Here is a 15,978-nt window from a genome sequence, read left to right on the forward strand (position 1 = left end):
AGAAGCATGAAAAGCTTTGTTAAAATATAAACGAAAGGTAACTGGGATAGAGAGAAAGAAAAAAAAATTCGAACAGAAATAAATAATATTAATTTCCATTCCGATCAGAAATATCGATTTTTAATTCTAATAAATGAATAATTTTATAAAATAAATTAAAACTAAAATACTTGGACATATCTGCGAGTTATTTGAATGGTGGCATCGTAGAAATTTTGTACGAAACATCTCGAAGTGAAAGTTTGAACCGAAATCCCGCGAAAGTCGGCGATCTCGTGACACGAAATATGATTTTACTTGGGCAAAGAAGAATTATGATAGAGAGGCGAGTAGGTCGTCCATTTAAAACCTGATATCGATCTATCCTGGTATCGAAATACTGTATGTAAGTTAAGGTAAGCCACGGGCGACCTCAAAGAACATAGATATATATGTACAGCTTCTGATACAATCTTCTCTTCTCTCTATTTCCTTCTGTATCACATACGTATCAAATTTATCTTCATGCTTATATAGAACATAGACATTTGTTGCACACATTTCTTTGATCTCATGCAAAAATGTATTAATAGAGAACATAATGATCTTACAATTTCCTCGAATATTATTATTCACTGAACTTAGGTGTTACAGTCTATATCTATGTAAGTATATACGTTATATATATATATATATATATATATATATATATATAACGTATATAAATATATATATAGAATATTTAAACGTATCTATAGGAGAATATATATAAAGACAAATGGGTCATCGCTAAAGTACGACTAAATCCGTATATTTATGTACTTCAAGACGAATAAGGAAATTTCCATTAGAAAATATGGATAAAAATCGAGAAATTGCTTATAGGATAAACAAGGTAAAACATTCAAAGAGAAAATAGAAAAGAAGATGCTTGTTACTCGCACACGTTGTGTCAACGACGATTCTTTTTCTCTGTTTTTCTCACTCTTGGTGTCGCATATCTATATATTCTTTCATAAATGACGTATGAATCGTCCATGTTCACGTATTGGCACGAGCCGTTTCCACGGCGACGACGACGGCAAGGACGGGTACGGCAAAATGAGAGGAAAGTTTTCATGGATGTATCTCGGCATAGAGTAATAACTTTTTTCATTGTATAAAACAGAAATTACGGCAAGTTACGTTCAGAATTTATTACGTTTGTTTAGATTTATTGTTTAGATTTACTCTATATTCTATTCCTTAGATTCGATTAATTGTTCGATTATTTGGACTTAGGTGCGAGACTCTGACATGTACTATGATTTATAAAAGAGAAATCATTTTAATTAATTTTTTTTTTACGTCACGAGCAATATAGTTAAATGAACGAATAGTGAAAAACAACACAGAACAAGGCGACAAAAAGATCAATAGTTTCATAATGTCTCTCGAATCTATCTTTTTTTTTATTTTTTATAAAACGAAACGAGAGAAAAAAAGAGAAGGAGAGACAGAGAGAGAGAGAGAGAAAGAGAGAGAGAGAGAGAAAGAGAGAGAGAGAGAAAGAAGAAAAAACGGAAGGAAATTTTTAAAGCGAAACCGTCGGAAATTGCGAAAGCGGCACGTGAGAACCGCCCTAGCAATTTCCCTTCCATCGTGTCTGCTTTTCGACTATGAACGGTCTGAAAATGGTTCGTCGGAGGGTTGAAGACTTTCGATAGGGATGCCAAAGCCAAGGAAAAAAACAGAAAGCACAAGCTTATGTATAGGGTATCATTCTTTTCGGAGATGAAAATTTTATGACAAGGCGAACGCTCTCTCGGGAAGCAGATGGCACACATTTGCAATAATTTTAACAAACGAGATTTTACATCTTCCTTAGTATCAATGATACTTAGATAATTTTCTATGTGGAATAATAATAATATTAATAATAATAATAATAATAATAATAATAATAATAATAATAATAATAATAATAATAATAATAATATTTTAGCGCTCGATATATAAAAATCAGTTATACTCAAAACAGCAGCAATAACAATGAAATAAGGAAAGAACATGCGACGTGGTAAAGAACTCGTCTTATGATCAACAAACCACAAGTATTTGAAATATTTAAAAAAGAAAAATAATAATAATATAAAGAATATTGAGATCATCTTATTTTTTTAGCATACACACACATACTTTAATGTTTGACGTTGTAAAACTTTATATTTCACGAAAACCTGCAAGTAAACATTATTTATTAATTCGCTTTTCCTTTCTCTATCAATAATTAATTAAACAAATATTTTCAAGGGAAAATTTTATCCTATTTTTATTATTGAATTCAAACAATACGAATGCTACTTCCACCGAACGTAACAAAGAACTTCGTTCAAATGAACTTTGCCTAATGAATCCCAATGGAGTCATACGCTTGCCTTGAAACTTGGATCGCGAAATGAAATTTAAAAAAAAAAAAAGAAAAAAAAACAAAAAGAGAGAGGAAGGGACAAGAAAAAGACGTAGGCTACTGTTGTTCACGGAAATGTTGAAAGCTCTCCGAATGAAAGTTGCCAAGAACGAGCGAAGGGAATAATGGAATTGTACTGCTTCGTCGTTGGTAAAACGCGATCTTATTCAAACCTGCCAGCAACCTCGAATGTAATAATCACGAGAAAAAATTATTCGTAGATACTAAAACTCACATAATCTTGGCCCGCACGCATTTTACGATATTAGGTGCTTCCAAGAGAATTCAATGTACCCGACGTATTTATGTAGTACGAATACGCGAAATAAAAAGTTGTTATTTATCTGATGTTTTTTTTTCTCCTTTCGTGGCAAGTTCCCTACACGAGAAGAAATTGTAAAGTTATAAAACGTGTAGCTCTATTTACTAAGAAAACAACAACCACGAGAATACATCGAGAAATAAATTTTTATAAGATATCGTAAAACCGATATCGAATTGCATTCTTCTAGCACGTGATATCATTTCCTTTGATGGTTTTTGTGTCATCGAACCGACTTATTTTATACATAGAACGAAGTAACCGAAAGAAGAATAGACATTTTCGAGCGACGAGAAGTATGTTTGTTCTCATATGAACGTGCTTACCGAAAAGTTTCATTGAATCGATCGAAGTTGGTAAACAAACGAGTGCAACAAACGACAATTTTTGAACGTACGTTTGTGTGTTATGTTATCGAACTTATCGATCAAATTAACTGAACGTAACGTCAATATAATATTCAACTTACGATTCTGAGAATATCGAGAAACTTCGAGAAACTTTGAATAGATCGATTCGAATTCAACGGAAGTTTTTATTACAAAATTCGAGTTAAAATTTTGCAGGAGTAAAAATAAAAGAAAGAGAGAGTGTGTGTTATGTGCTTGGTTCCCAAGACATATAATCAATTCATCAGTTCATTCTGTTCATTCTTCGAAGGATGGTCGTCTTAGGAATTTGTATTTTTGATTTTTCGCAAGAACTTAATACAATATCGATTTCGTTTATTATTGTCTTGATAATTTTTACGGTCTGAAGTGAGAGAGTAGAATAATAAGATCGGAAATACATATGTGTCTACACTGATTTTTTAGTTTTGACTGATAACGAAGGATTTCCAACTGAAACATTCAAAAAATTGTAGAACCTTGAGGAATACGTAGAGCATATATAGGTATGTATAATGTAACTTTTTGTTACTATTCAAGTGCATTGCATGGGAGTAAAATTTGCTCCTAAAAAATCAACTATTTTACTATTCTATGTCATAACTAGTAGTAGATTGTAAGAGATAGAAAGTAGATTTTCAGACAAAAGTTACTTTGTTTAATTAAGAGTATTATTTGCTTAAAACATTTATTAATTATTTATATAATTAAAGAAAAGTTATAAGCAAAAATAATAATTTTTCTAAAATTAATTTTTTTTTACGCGAAATCTTAATCGATAATTTAAATAACTATGAAACAACATTTTTCTTTTTTTAATACAAATAACAAATATATTTTTTACCAAATGATAATTCTAATTAAATGAAAGAAGTAACTTTTGTTTGAAAGCTTTTTTTCTATCTACGATTTCCTAGTTACGACATAAAATCGAAAAGTAGCTGAATTTGTAGGTATCTGCTTTACTTGCTTGTGAATGAATTAGAGCAATTACAAAAAATTGCATTATACATACCTATATATGCTCTACATATCTCAAGGTTTCATATTTTGCGGTAAATTCCCTTGTGAGTCTCTTCTATTCTTAAATAAAGACCATTCATCTATTTGCATTCTTCTGTCTTGCATTCGTTCACACGCACACATTCTTCTCACATGTTCATCATTCTTCTAATATTCATTCTTCTAATCTATCGTTTCTTTTGAACGTTCTATCATTATTCTTTATTTCTTTTGTTCTTTGTATTTGTAACATTCTTTCATTATTCTTTATTTCTTTTGTTCTTTGTATTTGTAACATTCTCCTCTCACATCACGCATATCGCTTTAAATACTTTTTATTTGCATCATACATATCGTTTCGGTTTGATTACGTCCTCGCAAGAAAGCCCGGAGCTTTGGGATGAACGGTGTATGTGTGTGGGTGTGTGTGTGTGTAGAAGTATGGGAAAGAGGTGAAATGAACCGTAATAAAGAGAAAGAGAGAGAGAGAGAGAGAGAGAGAGAGAGAGAGAGAGAGAGAGAAAGAGAAAGAGTAAGGTTTTTCATTGACTATATCTTCCTTGTTAAAAGCGTCTATATACACGTAGAGTAAAACCAGAATGTTTTTTTTTTTTTTTTTTTTTTTATTAAAAGTCTTCCTTTGACCACGAAAGTTGACCACGTTGTGGTAAGGTTAACACGTAAATCTGTGAGAAAAAGAGAAAGAAATAATAAAAGCAAGAAGAGTTGAATTTAAAGTTGCAAAATAAAATCGAAAGAAATGAAAGAAATAGGTACGTGAGAATTCGCAGTTTCAGAAAACTATTTTCCACTCGTTTTCCAGTTTCCTAGGCACTAACCGAGCGAAGATTCGTTTCTGTGCAAGGCTTTTATCCTTCTTTTTTTTTTTTTCTTTCTCCCTCGTTGCCATTTCAACGTCACTTCTTTCATTCTCTTGCGTTTTAAACGAATGCCTAGCGAGCCAGCAACTCACGATAGCCCTTTTCGCGTTTGTACGCTATATCTTTCTTTCTTTCTTTCTATCTTCTTCTTCACGCTCGCTCTCGTTAATATTCTCGAGAGACATTCTCGGAGCATTCCCGACAATACCATCATTCCTTCCTTCTTTCACGAGAGAGTGAGAGATAGAAACAAGAGAAGTGGAAAGGAATGGAGAAGGGCTCTTGTAATCCGACGGGATTAAGTCAGCTCCGGAAATCCGATCGTTTTGACCAATTCGTCTCTATGTTGAGAGATTTTTCCCTATACGATTAGTTTTTTTTATATATATATATAATGATATACATTTATAAAAAACTCGAATAAAATTATCTTTGAACTCAATGATATAACGAACGTTACAAATGGAAATATCATGTACTCAGGTGTTAAAGAAAATGATATGCTAAGGTAAAAAAATATTCGCTTAGTTTCTTTTTTCTTTTCTTTTTTTTTCTATTTCACGAAGGAAAAACGAACTTATATAAATTACATGATTCTTGTGCAATCTAAAGAAAAAATTTTACGGAACGTCAAGCAGAAGTATCGATCAAGTTATCTCGAAGAAGAGTATAGAACACCTACCAATCCAAAAGATAAACCTTGATCCTAAGCGTGAAAGCAGGAAGGATTCGGACGGAAAAATAAAGAAGAAATCGCGTCCTTGCAGAAGGATCACCGTCTGGAAAAAGGGCCGCGCCCCGTAATCGTAAACGACCTCTCGATCGTAGCGAATGAGACGAATGGTAGAATTCTGAAGAAGGGAGGGGGAAAGAAAAATCGATGTCATCGTGCGCACAGCACGCGGCATCCCAGGGATAATAGAAAGACGTCGCTTCTCGACACTTCCGATGTTGTTTCCGAGGCTATTGGCGTTAACCCTTCATCGATTTCGAGCCCATGCGTTCACGAATAACGTAAGCATTAAAGTCAGTTCATCTTAAAACGCCTATAATTCCCGGATGATATCCAGCCATCTTTTCTTTCGAATTAATAGAAATACTTTTCGTAATCATTGTAGTATATTTAATCGTTCTTATTTCATAAACATCACGTGTACAATTTATTACTTCTTACAGATTCGATCGAATATAATAAGAATGTAATAAGAAACGTACATAAGTATGTTATATAAACAGACATGAATTGCATAACAATGACGTATGACACAATAAATATTCAAGAAAATATTCACGTAAAATATTCATATATCTACTAAAAATGTGCAGAATATGTATACATTACATATAATATAATAAGCATTATATATTATACAATATTCACAATAGATGCATATAACTATTTAATATATTTAATATATTTAATATTCACAATAGATACATATATTTAATAATACTTTTCGTAATTATTGTAGTACATTCATAATATAATATGATTTCGCTACCATAGTAATTTTCATTACAATAAATTATGAGCATATTTTATAAATTTGATGTTGTTAATTGGTGATGTTTATTTGTCAAAATTAATTTATATGCTGAAAATGACCTCTCTACTTAAATTTACTCCATTTATTAATTCTCGTAAACTCTCGTTACTTAAAATATTAGAAATTTGTGATAATTCGATAAATTCTACATTTTTGTTCAGAATGGCATTTACTTTTCCATCAATTTTTTCTTTGTAATTATTAGGAATATTTTTTAAATAAGTTATGCAATTTATATATATTCCAATTGAATTATTCAATCTTTCCATCGAATTTCCAATTTCTATATTATGACTATGGTATGGTGTTTAAATAAACCTTAATGTACTTACATTATTATGCATATGTAGAACAGATAACATATACAATATATTCTTACATATGTTATTATATATGTTATTAAACATAAATATCCAAGATATATTAATTATACCAAAAATACAAAATACAAAAATATATTTTTAGAATCTTTTATTTACAAAATAAATTTGCGTTCAGATTCCATTAATATATCTGTTTCGTATAAAAATATACATTTCCATAAACATCCATCGTTTATTAATAACCATAATAATCGAAATCTTAAATCTGAACATTTCTTTCGTTTTATTTTTATTGTTTTATGATAAGAAAAGAATTTAATATCTACGTGCGGATAGATTAATCAAGAAAGGTAAAAAATGATGTTATGTATTATGTATTTATTCTTTAAATCCCTATCATAAGTAGTATCTAATGTAAATAAATTACAAATGTAAAAAAAGCAATTGTCAAAAAGAAAGCGATATCTATTAAAATTTGATACGAATGTAATGAAATGTTTGATATATATAAACGAACGTAAACGATTTCCATTGATGCAATTTCCAATAAAACATTCGACTCGAAATCATTAAAATTAATTTGAATCGTCGAAGCATGTTTTAAATGATCGAACGTTTGTCTGAATTTATCATGTCAACGAAACGAACTATTGTGTAATAAAAATGATAAAAAGACCAAGGGGTGAGTCGTTGTAGCTATCTTAACGGGAGAATGATAAATCCCGCGTGTTAACGGAGAAAGCACGTAATACGGATGCGTATTCGAGCGTATATACACCAACGTGTACACTCCCTCGGCTCGATAATTTTATGAGAACAGAGAGCGTGTAGGAACATCGAAATGAATATGCGTGGAATCGAAACGTTGAAATTTATTCAAATATTTGCGCTCACATAGCAGCGATCTTTCCGTTAAACAATAACCGGAATCATAAAAATAATTCTCATTCTATCTCTTCGAAATATTTTTAAAATCGAATCAAGCGATTCGATCGTTAAACAAAATTTCTTCGGAATATAATCACGTTCATTGATATCGAAAAATAATATCAATATCGTTATCATATGAAGATCATGTTTCTCCTTTTTTAGATCCTTTGATCAAATAAGAAATATAAAATTTCCTCTTTAATTGAGTTTGATCAGTTCTTCTAACGAAGTACATGATAAAATTACAAAGTTACGAAACTATTCTAACTACCTATTACTAATCAAAAGATAGAATATAACGAGTAACGTGCGTTATCATTAATCCGAAACATACATTCTCATAATACGAAGATCACGAATTAAAAAGTAAAGAAAAGATATTAAAGAATAACCTTGAAACCTACGTATCGTTTTTTTTTTTTGAAATACGCATACGGAATAATTTGCTTTGAAAGAAATCCTACAGGAATTTAACCCATGTTGTTACGTGAAGAATGTATGCACGCTACGCATATGCTCAAGAAAAGAGAAGGAGAGAGAAGGGAAGAGAGAGAGAGAGAAAGAGAGAGAGAGGGAAAGAGATACATCAAATGCAACACCGTACGTGCTGATACGATGTATCCACCGTACTTCGAGAGGATCACAAAGGATTCCAAGTTCAAAAAGGAAAAAAAAGAAAGAGAGAGAGAGAGAGAGAGAGAGAGAGAGAGAATAAGTATAGATAAGAAGAAGGGAAGAAAGAAACAGTCTAATACGATCAGACGTTTCTTTCTTTCGCGTTTTCATACTTGCAGATACGCGGAAAGCGTGGAGAAACAACGGAACATATACCTATGGCTACCTATATGCGGGTCATGGCGCATGTCAGAGTCAAGAGGGTGCGGCAGCGGCCAACTCGAAGAGCAAACCATTCTAGGGCGGATCCGTTCTTGTTCCCTGTCCCTTTAGTCCGTCTGTCTTTTTCTCTCTCCCTCTCTCTCTCTTTCTCTCTTTTCTTCTCTCTCTCTTCTTCTCTCTCTCTCTCTCTCTCTTATTCTCTCTCTCTTCACTCTCTCTCTCTCTCTCTTTCTCTCTTTTCTTCTCTCTCTCTTCTCTCTCTCTCTTCTTCTCTCTCTCTTCTTCTCTCTCTCTCTCTCTTATTCTCTCTCTCTTCACTCTCTCTCTCTCTCTCTTCTTATCTTTCTCTCTCTTCTTATCTCTCTCTCTCTCTCTCTCTCTCTCTGTTTCTTTCTATATTCTTCCGTCTAATTTTCCTATCCAAGATCTCGTGTTTTCCAACAATGTTTAAGTTTCTACACATCCTTGACTTTCGTTCTTTACTGTACTCGATTCAACTACTTGCAGACTTTTACTATCTATCTCTTTTACTCTATTAAACAGTAATACTGTGTGTGTATGCGCGCGCACGTATATATATATATATATAGTATATAAGTATTTTGAATATCTTCCTAAGTATTTTTCTAAGTATATATTTTTGTTTATATCTACTTTGTATTTAGACTCATGTTACAATTTATATTTTTATTTATTATTACTTTAATGGTTTATCCATAAGTACTTATTCGTACCTTCGTATTAATTGTTTATAACTTTTTGATATTATTATGGAAATTATAATAAATCTATATATTTATTTATCTCTCTCTAATTTTTCTTCTCACCGGTTTCCTCTTTTTTTCTTCAAAAATAATATGCGGTTTCTGATGGTTTAGTCTGAAACTACAAACAAAAATATACGAAAGACAGACAAGAGACCTATGTGGGTATTTTAGAGATGAGTGAGTACTCGCATTCGACCGCATTCACCAACGAGAGATGCAACAATCCTTGGATACCAGGCCGCATCAGGATCTAACATTTCGAAGTCGAACAACCTCCTGAACTCGGCGAGTTTCGATGTAACAGTTAAGTACCATCTATGTTCCAAGGAGAGTCGTGATAATGGCGAGGAGTAGATGTACCTAGACAAGAGTCGAATCCACGCTATCAACACGTTAGCTACAATTAGTTTGTTTTAGAATTCGATCCTAGCTCGCCTATTTCAATTATCGATTCTTCGTGACTCTCGATCGTATCTATTGTTAGTTCGAAATGATTCGTTACTCGCATCTATATTGTGTAAATTACGAATCAATTATAGTAAAACAAAATAATTTTTATGAAGATCAATCGAAATTTAATTCTGAATAGTTTTTGGAAATATTCTTGAGATATATCTATTTTATATTATCAATAAAATTAATAATTCGAGTCATTCTGAGATGAGCTATTTTAATATCCATATTATCGTACTTTTGTCACTTTCCAGATGTATAAATGCTCCTATCGATCGCTATAACTTCAAGAAGTCATTTCTTGAAGTTATAGTATGGTCTATGAACAAAAAATTTATAGGATCAACGAAGCGATATATCCCACGAATGGTGCTTCTCATAAGAACACACGAAGGAAAATTACTTGGACGATGTGCGATAGAAAATTTTCCACGGCGTCGTCATTTTTCCATCTTTAAATTGATAGTTTCTTATCAAAAGCGTCTTAAAAACAAACTCGATTGTTCGGGAATATTTCAAATATCTTCGCTGCAAGAAACAAAGTAATGTAGCAAACAAACGACCTCGATACGTCGAGAAAGAAGACTTTGATAAAGATGATGTTTGTACATATGAAAGCTTACGGAAACTAATCTCGATAAGTCACATTGTGACTCCAAGAATCGATAACATTTAATTCCTGAGAGTAGATCGAAAAAGTCCATTAATTTCTCACAATCCGACTCTTTCTTTTACCTTCGTAAGAATTAACGTTTACGGATTGATCTTGTTCGAAATTTTTTCTCCGCTCGTTAATGAGTACTTCTCAAAGGAGCCGCCATTTAGCAGCAAAAGAAGGCTACTACGTAGCGTCGGAAGAATCACTATTCCTTGAGGTAAACTGTAATAAACGAAGTGGATAAGACATTAGCAGAAATACAGACGTATTTTACGAGCGATCGTAAAGAGTATATGCTTTCGCTTGAGTATTTCTTATACGACGGTATAATTTTTTAGTGTTCGTACAATGACTTGATCTTTAAGTATTCGAAAATTCATTAAAAAAAATTCTCTCAATAATTTTCATTAAAATATATTTTGATAATACTTGATAAATGACGCGTCGTACTAATTGATATTTACTTTTGCTATTTTGATCCTAATTTCTTTCGAAAAATACATTCAAGCTTAAGAAAAAAAGATTTTACTTGAATATTTTACGAATGTTAAGAAAAAATATCTCGATCATGAAGAAACGAAAGAGGATGTTTTAACGGAAAGACTTTCCATTTACCGAAGAAATGCCATCGTTCGAGAGGACATGAAAAATCGTGCACGCAACACGTAAAACTGAATATCCCTCTTGCCTAGTAAAAGCTCAACATTGAATATTGCAAAGAAAATTGCTACTACGTGAGAAAACTTGGTGTTACTGCAGGTAAAAGAAAAGAAAAAAAAAAAAGTTAGGTATATTGTGGTTGGCAATTTGAGACAACGTTGGAAACGATAAAAATAATTTTTGTTCAAACTAAAACAAGAAAAAAAGAAAGAGAGAAAGAAAGAAAGACCGTAATGGGCTATTTCCATAAAACAAAAATACTATCTTGAAAAACTGTGATAGCCGAATGAAACGACCTCTTAGCAATTTTCTTCATGCATTCTGATAAGATCAGAATGCATGAACGAAAAAGAACAAAAAGTACAGATATATTAAAAGTAATCAATTCAATAAGATTATCGAATTCGTTTCGGACGTTCATCATCATTTTCTATTATATCGATTATCCTTGATACGATATTATAAACCTGAAAATTTAAAACCTTGAATCCAAATAAAACAAACGATCTTTGTAGGACCGTGTTGTTCACTTTTTTTTCAGACAATTCAAAAAACATATTTTACGAGATAATGAAAGAATCAGAAATAATTTGGACTTTGTATTTTTCCAATTTCAAAACGAGAATCTCATTGAGAATTATGATATATCTCGAATGATATGAGATAAACATAAGCACTATATGAGAAATTGGATGTACTTGGTGACAAGTTAGATAGCCGTAAAAAGGAAAAATTTCTAAGTCAGATGATCGGTGGACTTATGAATAGCATCATTTGATGTCTTGTACTTTTTTTATACTTACCAAATTGAGGAAGTAGTAAATTTGTAATGTGATAAAAGATAAAAAGACAGTTAGAGACAGACAGAATGAGAGAGAGAGAGAGAGAGAGAGAGAGAGAGAGAAAGGGGAGAGAGAGAAAAGATTTAATTAAATATTATAATCTAGGCAAGATATACTCACTAACGTAATTACAGAGAAGTCATGTGAATACATATAATGCATTCGAAACTAAATGCGACAGAATTTATGAAAATAATTAGTTACCACTTAGACGACGAATATGAGTTAAGATTGATCATAAATCGCGACACGCGAGAAAACTCAATCCATTTACTTAATACGTTTTTTTACTTAAATACGTTCAACCGAGCATACACGACCAAGAGTTTTGCCCTTATAGTGAAAGTCCAACCCTCTTTACTTTCCTATTCTCGTACATTCATATTCTCGTCAACATTTTGACGCATCTTCTAAATTGTAATTCGACAGTACGTTCTAAAACTTTTATTATATCCTAATTATCTCAAAGTAAGTGAGTTTGATATAAAAACTTGCAATTATATAAAACTTGTCGAATTATTTAATTAATTAATTTTTTATTCGGTATATGATAAATAAATAAATCTTATATATTAATTTGAAATATTTTCTTATCTACGATAACATATACATTTTTATATGAGTTACCACGGTAACCATTCAAAAACAATGACTTCTAAATAAAATAGCGATATATTAAAAAGAAGATACTTTTTTTTTGAATTTTTCTTTCACGACGATATTCTTTTTCTCTTTCATATGCTCCATATATCGAGAAACTCTTTCGAGATAGCGTTATTCGTGAAAAGTTAGCCACAAGGAACATAAGACGAAGAATTTATTATGTACTTGAACTTAATACTTCCAAGCACTCAGCTAGCTTATAAACCGATAAACGATTAAATTTCGAAACGGGTGAGAACGAGATCATGTCAAAAAGCCAACAAATTTAAATTTCTCCTGGCGTCAAGTTTGTTTAACAATGTATGTACGTATAAATATATGTACATATAGTTGAAAAAATATATGAATATATGTGTAACAAATTCGATTTTTTCAATTGTTAAGTATCATTGTTTACTCGATGATAAAATATTCAAGATACAAGAGTATTTATATACATACATATATGCGTATTGAAAAAATGAACGCATATGTAACAAATTCGATTTTTTCGATATTTCCAAGTATCACTGTACAGTTCGTGTCAAAGCACTTGGTATGAGAATATGACAGTAACACTCGCCGCCTCTTGTGTCCTTGACCAAATTTATTCCGAATATTACTGGAAAGTATTCGTGCATACATACATACATATACACATCTGTACTATATATATATATATATATGTATATATATATACATATATATATATATATGTATACTTAGGCTATGATAGACACAGGACAAATAAAGAGAAAAAAAAATCAAGAGATATTTCTACCTTTTTAAACTGCGATGAAGAATGACTTAGAAAAGTAGATAAAAAATAATAATGGTCAAAAACATATTTTCACAAGGACGTGTGATAAAAACCATGCCAGAAACAGAAACATTTCTTTCTTTTGTTGACGATAAAGGATATATATATATAGTTACATATAAATACGAACGTATATATCTAATGAGCCAAATGTAACATCATATTACCACATAGCACCATTAAAAGAAACGACACGTATTTTTGTAACTTGCTCCGAAAGTTTCAGTTAACTCTAGAGATTCTTGAATTTGAGTTTTCTCAGATTGTCATTAATCGAAAAATAAAATTAAATAAATTTCTGTATAATAAAAATTTATTTTATTATAATAAAAAATTAAAAAATCTTAAGAAGTTAAAAAAAAAAATTTATATATATATATGTTAACAAACAATTAACGACATATATATATATATTTTTTTTTTTTTCATTATTTTTTGATTCTTCGAGCAATATACGCAAAGAATGCAAATTATTTATTGAAGAATTAGATTTCGGATTGAAAGGAAATTAAATTGAAGAGGAAATTAAGTATTCCTTCGGTAAGTTTTAGAAATTTCTTTTATAAAAGACAGTAACATTTTTACTCGCGATCACTATCGTATGGAACATAACGATAAATGTTATATAGACAAGATTCACGTGGATCTTTATTTCTCTCTCTCTCTCTCTCTCTCTCTCTCTCATTGTTTTAGAAATTCAAATGCCTTCTCCTCGGTTTCACAAAAATGTCGATCGCAATTTCCTTACAACAATCTCCTATCTCGGTAAGATTCAAGGCACGAGTATTACGTGAAAGCTTCCCCCTTCTCTAAAAAAACGTCGAGGTTTTCGCGAAAGAAAACTAAAAGTGGAATATCTTTCGTGGTAGTGCACGCGGAGCTCTAGAGTCGATATCACTGTGGAATCACCAAGAAGGGATAAGAAGGATAGAAGAGTGGAAGTCTACGTGCCACATACACACCATCTACATTTATGTATGTGTGCTTATATATAAATATGTATACACTTGCAAACATGAGAATTTTGAAGAGAATACCCTTAGGAATCAACGACAAATCGATCTAATCGATGAAATGTTATCTCCCCCGATAATAAAAATTTCTCTCTGTGATGATAAATAATTAAAAATTTATTAATATGAATTATATGTGTGTTATTATTTTATTTCAAATTGATGCGTTCATTAAGCAAAATGATATAAAAAGAATGAGATAAGGTCTTTTCAATTTTACGAGCAAGAAAAAATAAAAAAAGGATCACTTTGAACTAAATTTAACCTAACATAAATATATAAAAAAAATTTATATTTTGACATCGGACAACTTTACGTACACGATTTTTTCTTCCACTTGTCGGCGTTACGATAAAAATAAAATATACGTATGAGTTTTCACAGTAGGAATCTTAAACTTCTATAAAATTATGACATATTTCTCGATATATACATAACTCGTTGCAGCTGAACGTTGAAAGGATTACATGTCATTTTTGCAATTAAAGAAAGTTAACTTGATTCAAAAATTGCTGTTAAATATACTACAGCATTTTTTTTTAAGTTTATATCAAGCTTATATATCTATTTATGATTCATAAAAAAAAAGAAATACTTAACATTTAATCGTAATGTACCTAACAATTCTAAGTCATGTTTACCTTATCATCCAATTCAAGTTGAAGAATGGCATTCTGCGAACCCGGACGAACGAATTCTAGAATTGAAAAAGGATTCTTGAAATTGTCCGAACTTAGAATCTGTTGCTCAAAGACGCTATCTCCACGTGGACTAAGATGTGATATTTTTGCCGATGTCACTCTGATGAATAAAATTCTTTTTTTCGAGGAATGAGGACGTTCAGATTGAAGATGTCACGACAATTCGCGTGAAACGATTCGCTCCATAAAAGGAAGCTGCAGATATGCAAAGAAGAAGACAAAGAAAGAAAGAGAAAAGGATAGAGAAATAGACAGAGAAACGTAGAAACGACTGTCGCGACGTATGGACGCGCACTGCTCTCGCGGGTTCTCACAACGTCGTGGCTAGAGCGTCGGAGAGCGTCGCGACGGCAACGCGACGACGCCAAACTCTCCGATCAAGAGCGCGTGTGTGTCAACGCGCTTGCGCTCTTAACTCTAATCCCTTCTTTATCTTACTTAAACTTCCTCGATTTAAATTTGACTACTTTTTTCAATGTTTAGACAGTGACACGAATCGAACACGTTTCGATGGACAATTCGTATTATTTAAAAATTTCAATAACTTACATTTTTTCTTTCACGAACGTTATATTACTAGCTTTTTGTTATCGTTTAATTGTTTAATTAAACAGTTCTTTAAAATTGACAATAAATTATTATAAAAATATATATCTATATAGTATATAAACATTTTAAATACTTTGTTTTCCATGTTGACTCTTATTTTACATGGAACTGATATTATATTATCTTTTCTCGTTACCAAAATTTCGTTACCAAA

At 31.4% G+C, this 15,978-nt stretch overlaps 1 protein-coding gene across 1 annotated transcript in view; it reads right to left on the minus strand.

The window, feature by feature from the left end:
- LOC118446980 (somatostatin receptor type 2) overlaps positions 1-15,491 on the minus strand; it is a 54,414-nt gene extending 38,923 nt beyond the window's left edge. Inside the window, exon 1 of the mRNA XM_035878262.2 lies at positions 15,156-15,491. The gene's annotated coding sequence lies outside the window, so the exon portion shown is untranslated. The remainder of the gene's footprint in view (positions 1-15,155) is intronic.
- Positions 15,492-15,978: the final 487 nt, after the last annotated feature.

Source organism: Vespa mandarinia, chromosome 1 (assembly GCF_050613455.1).
Source record: "Vespa mandarinia isolate Hongniang chromosome 1, ASM5061345v1, whole genome shotgun sequence".
Lineage (NCBI taxonomy): Eukaryota > Metazoa > Arthropoda > Insecta > Hymenoptera > Vespidae > Vespa > Vespa mandarinia.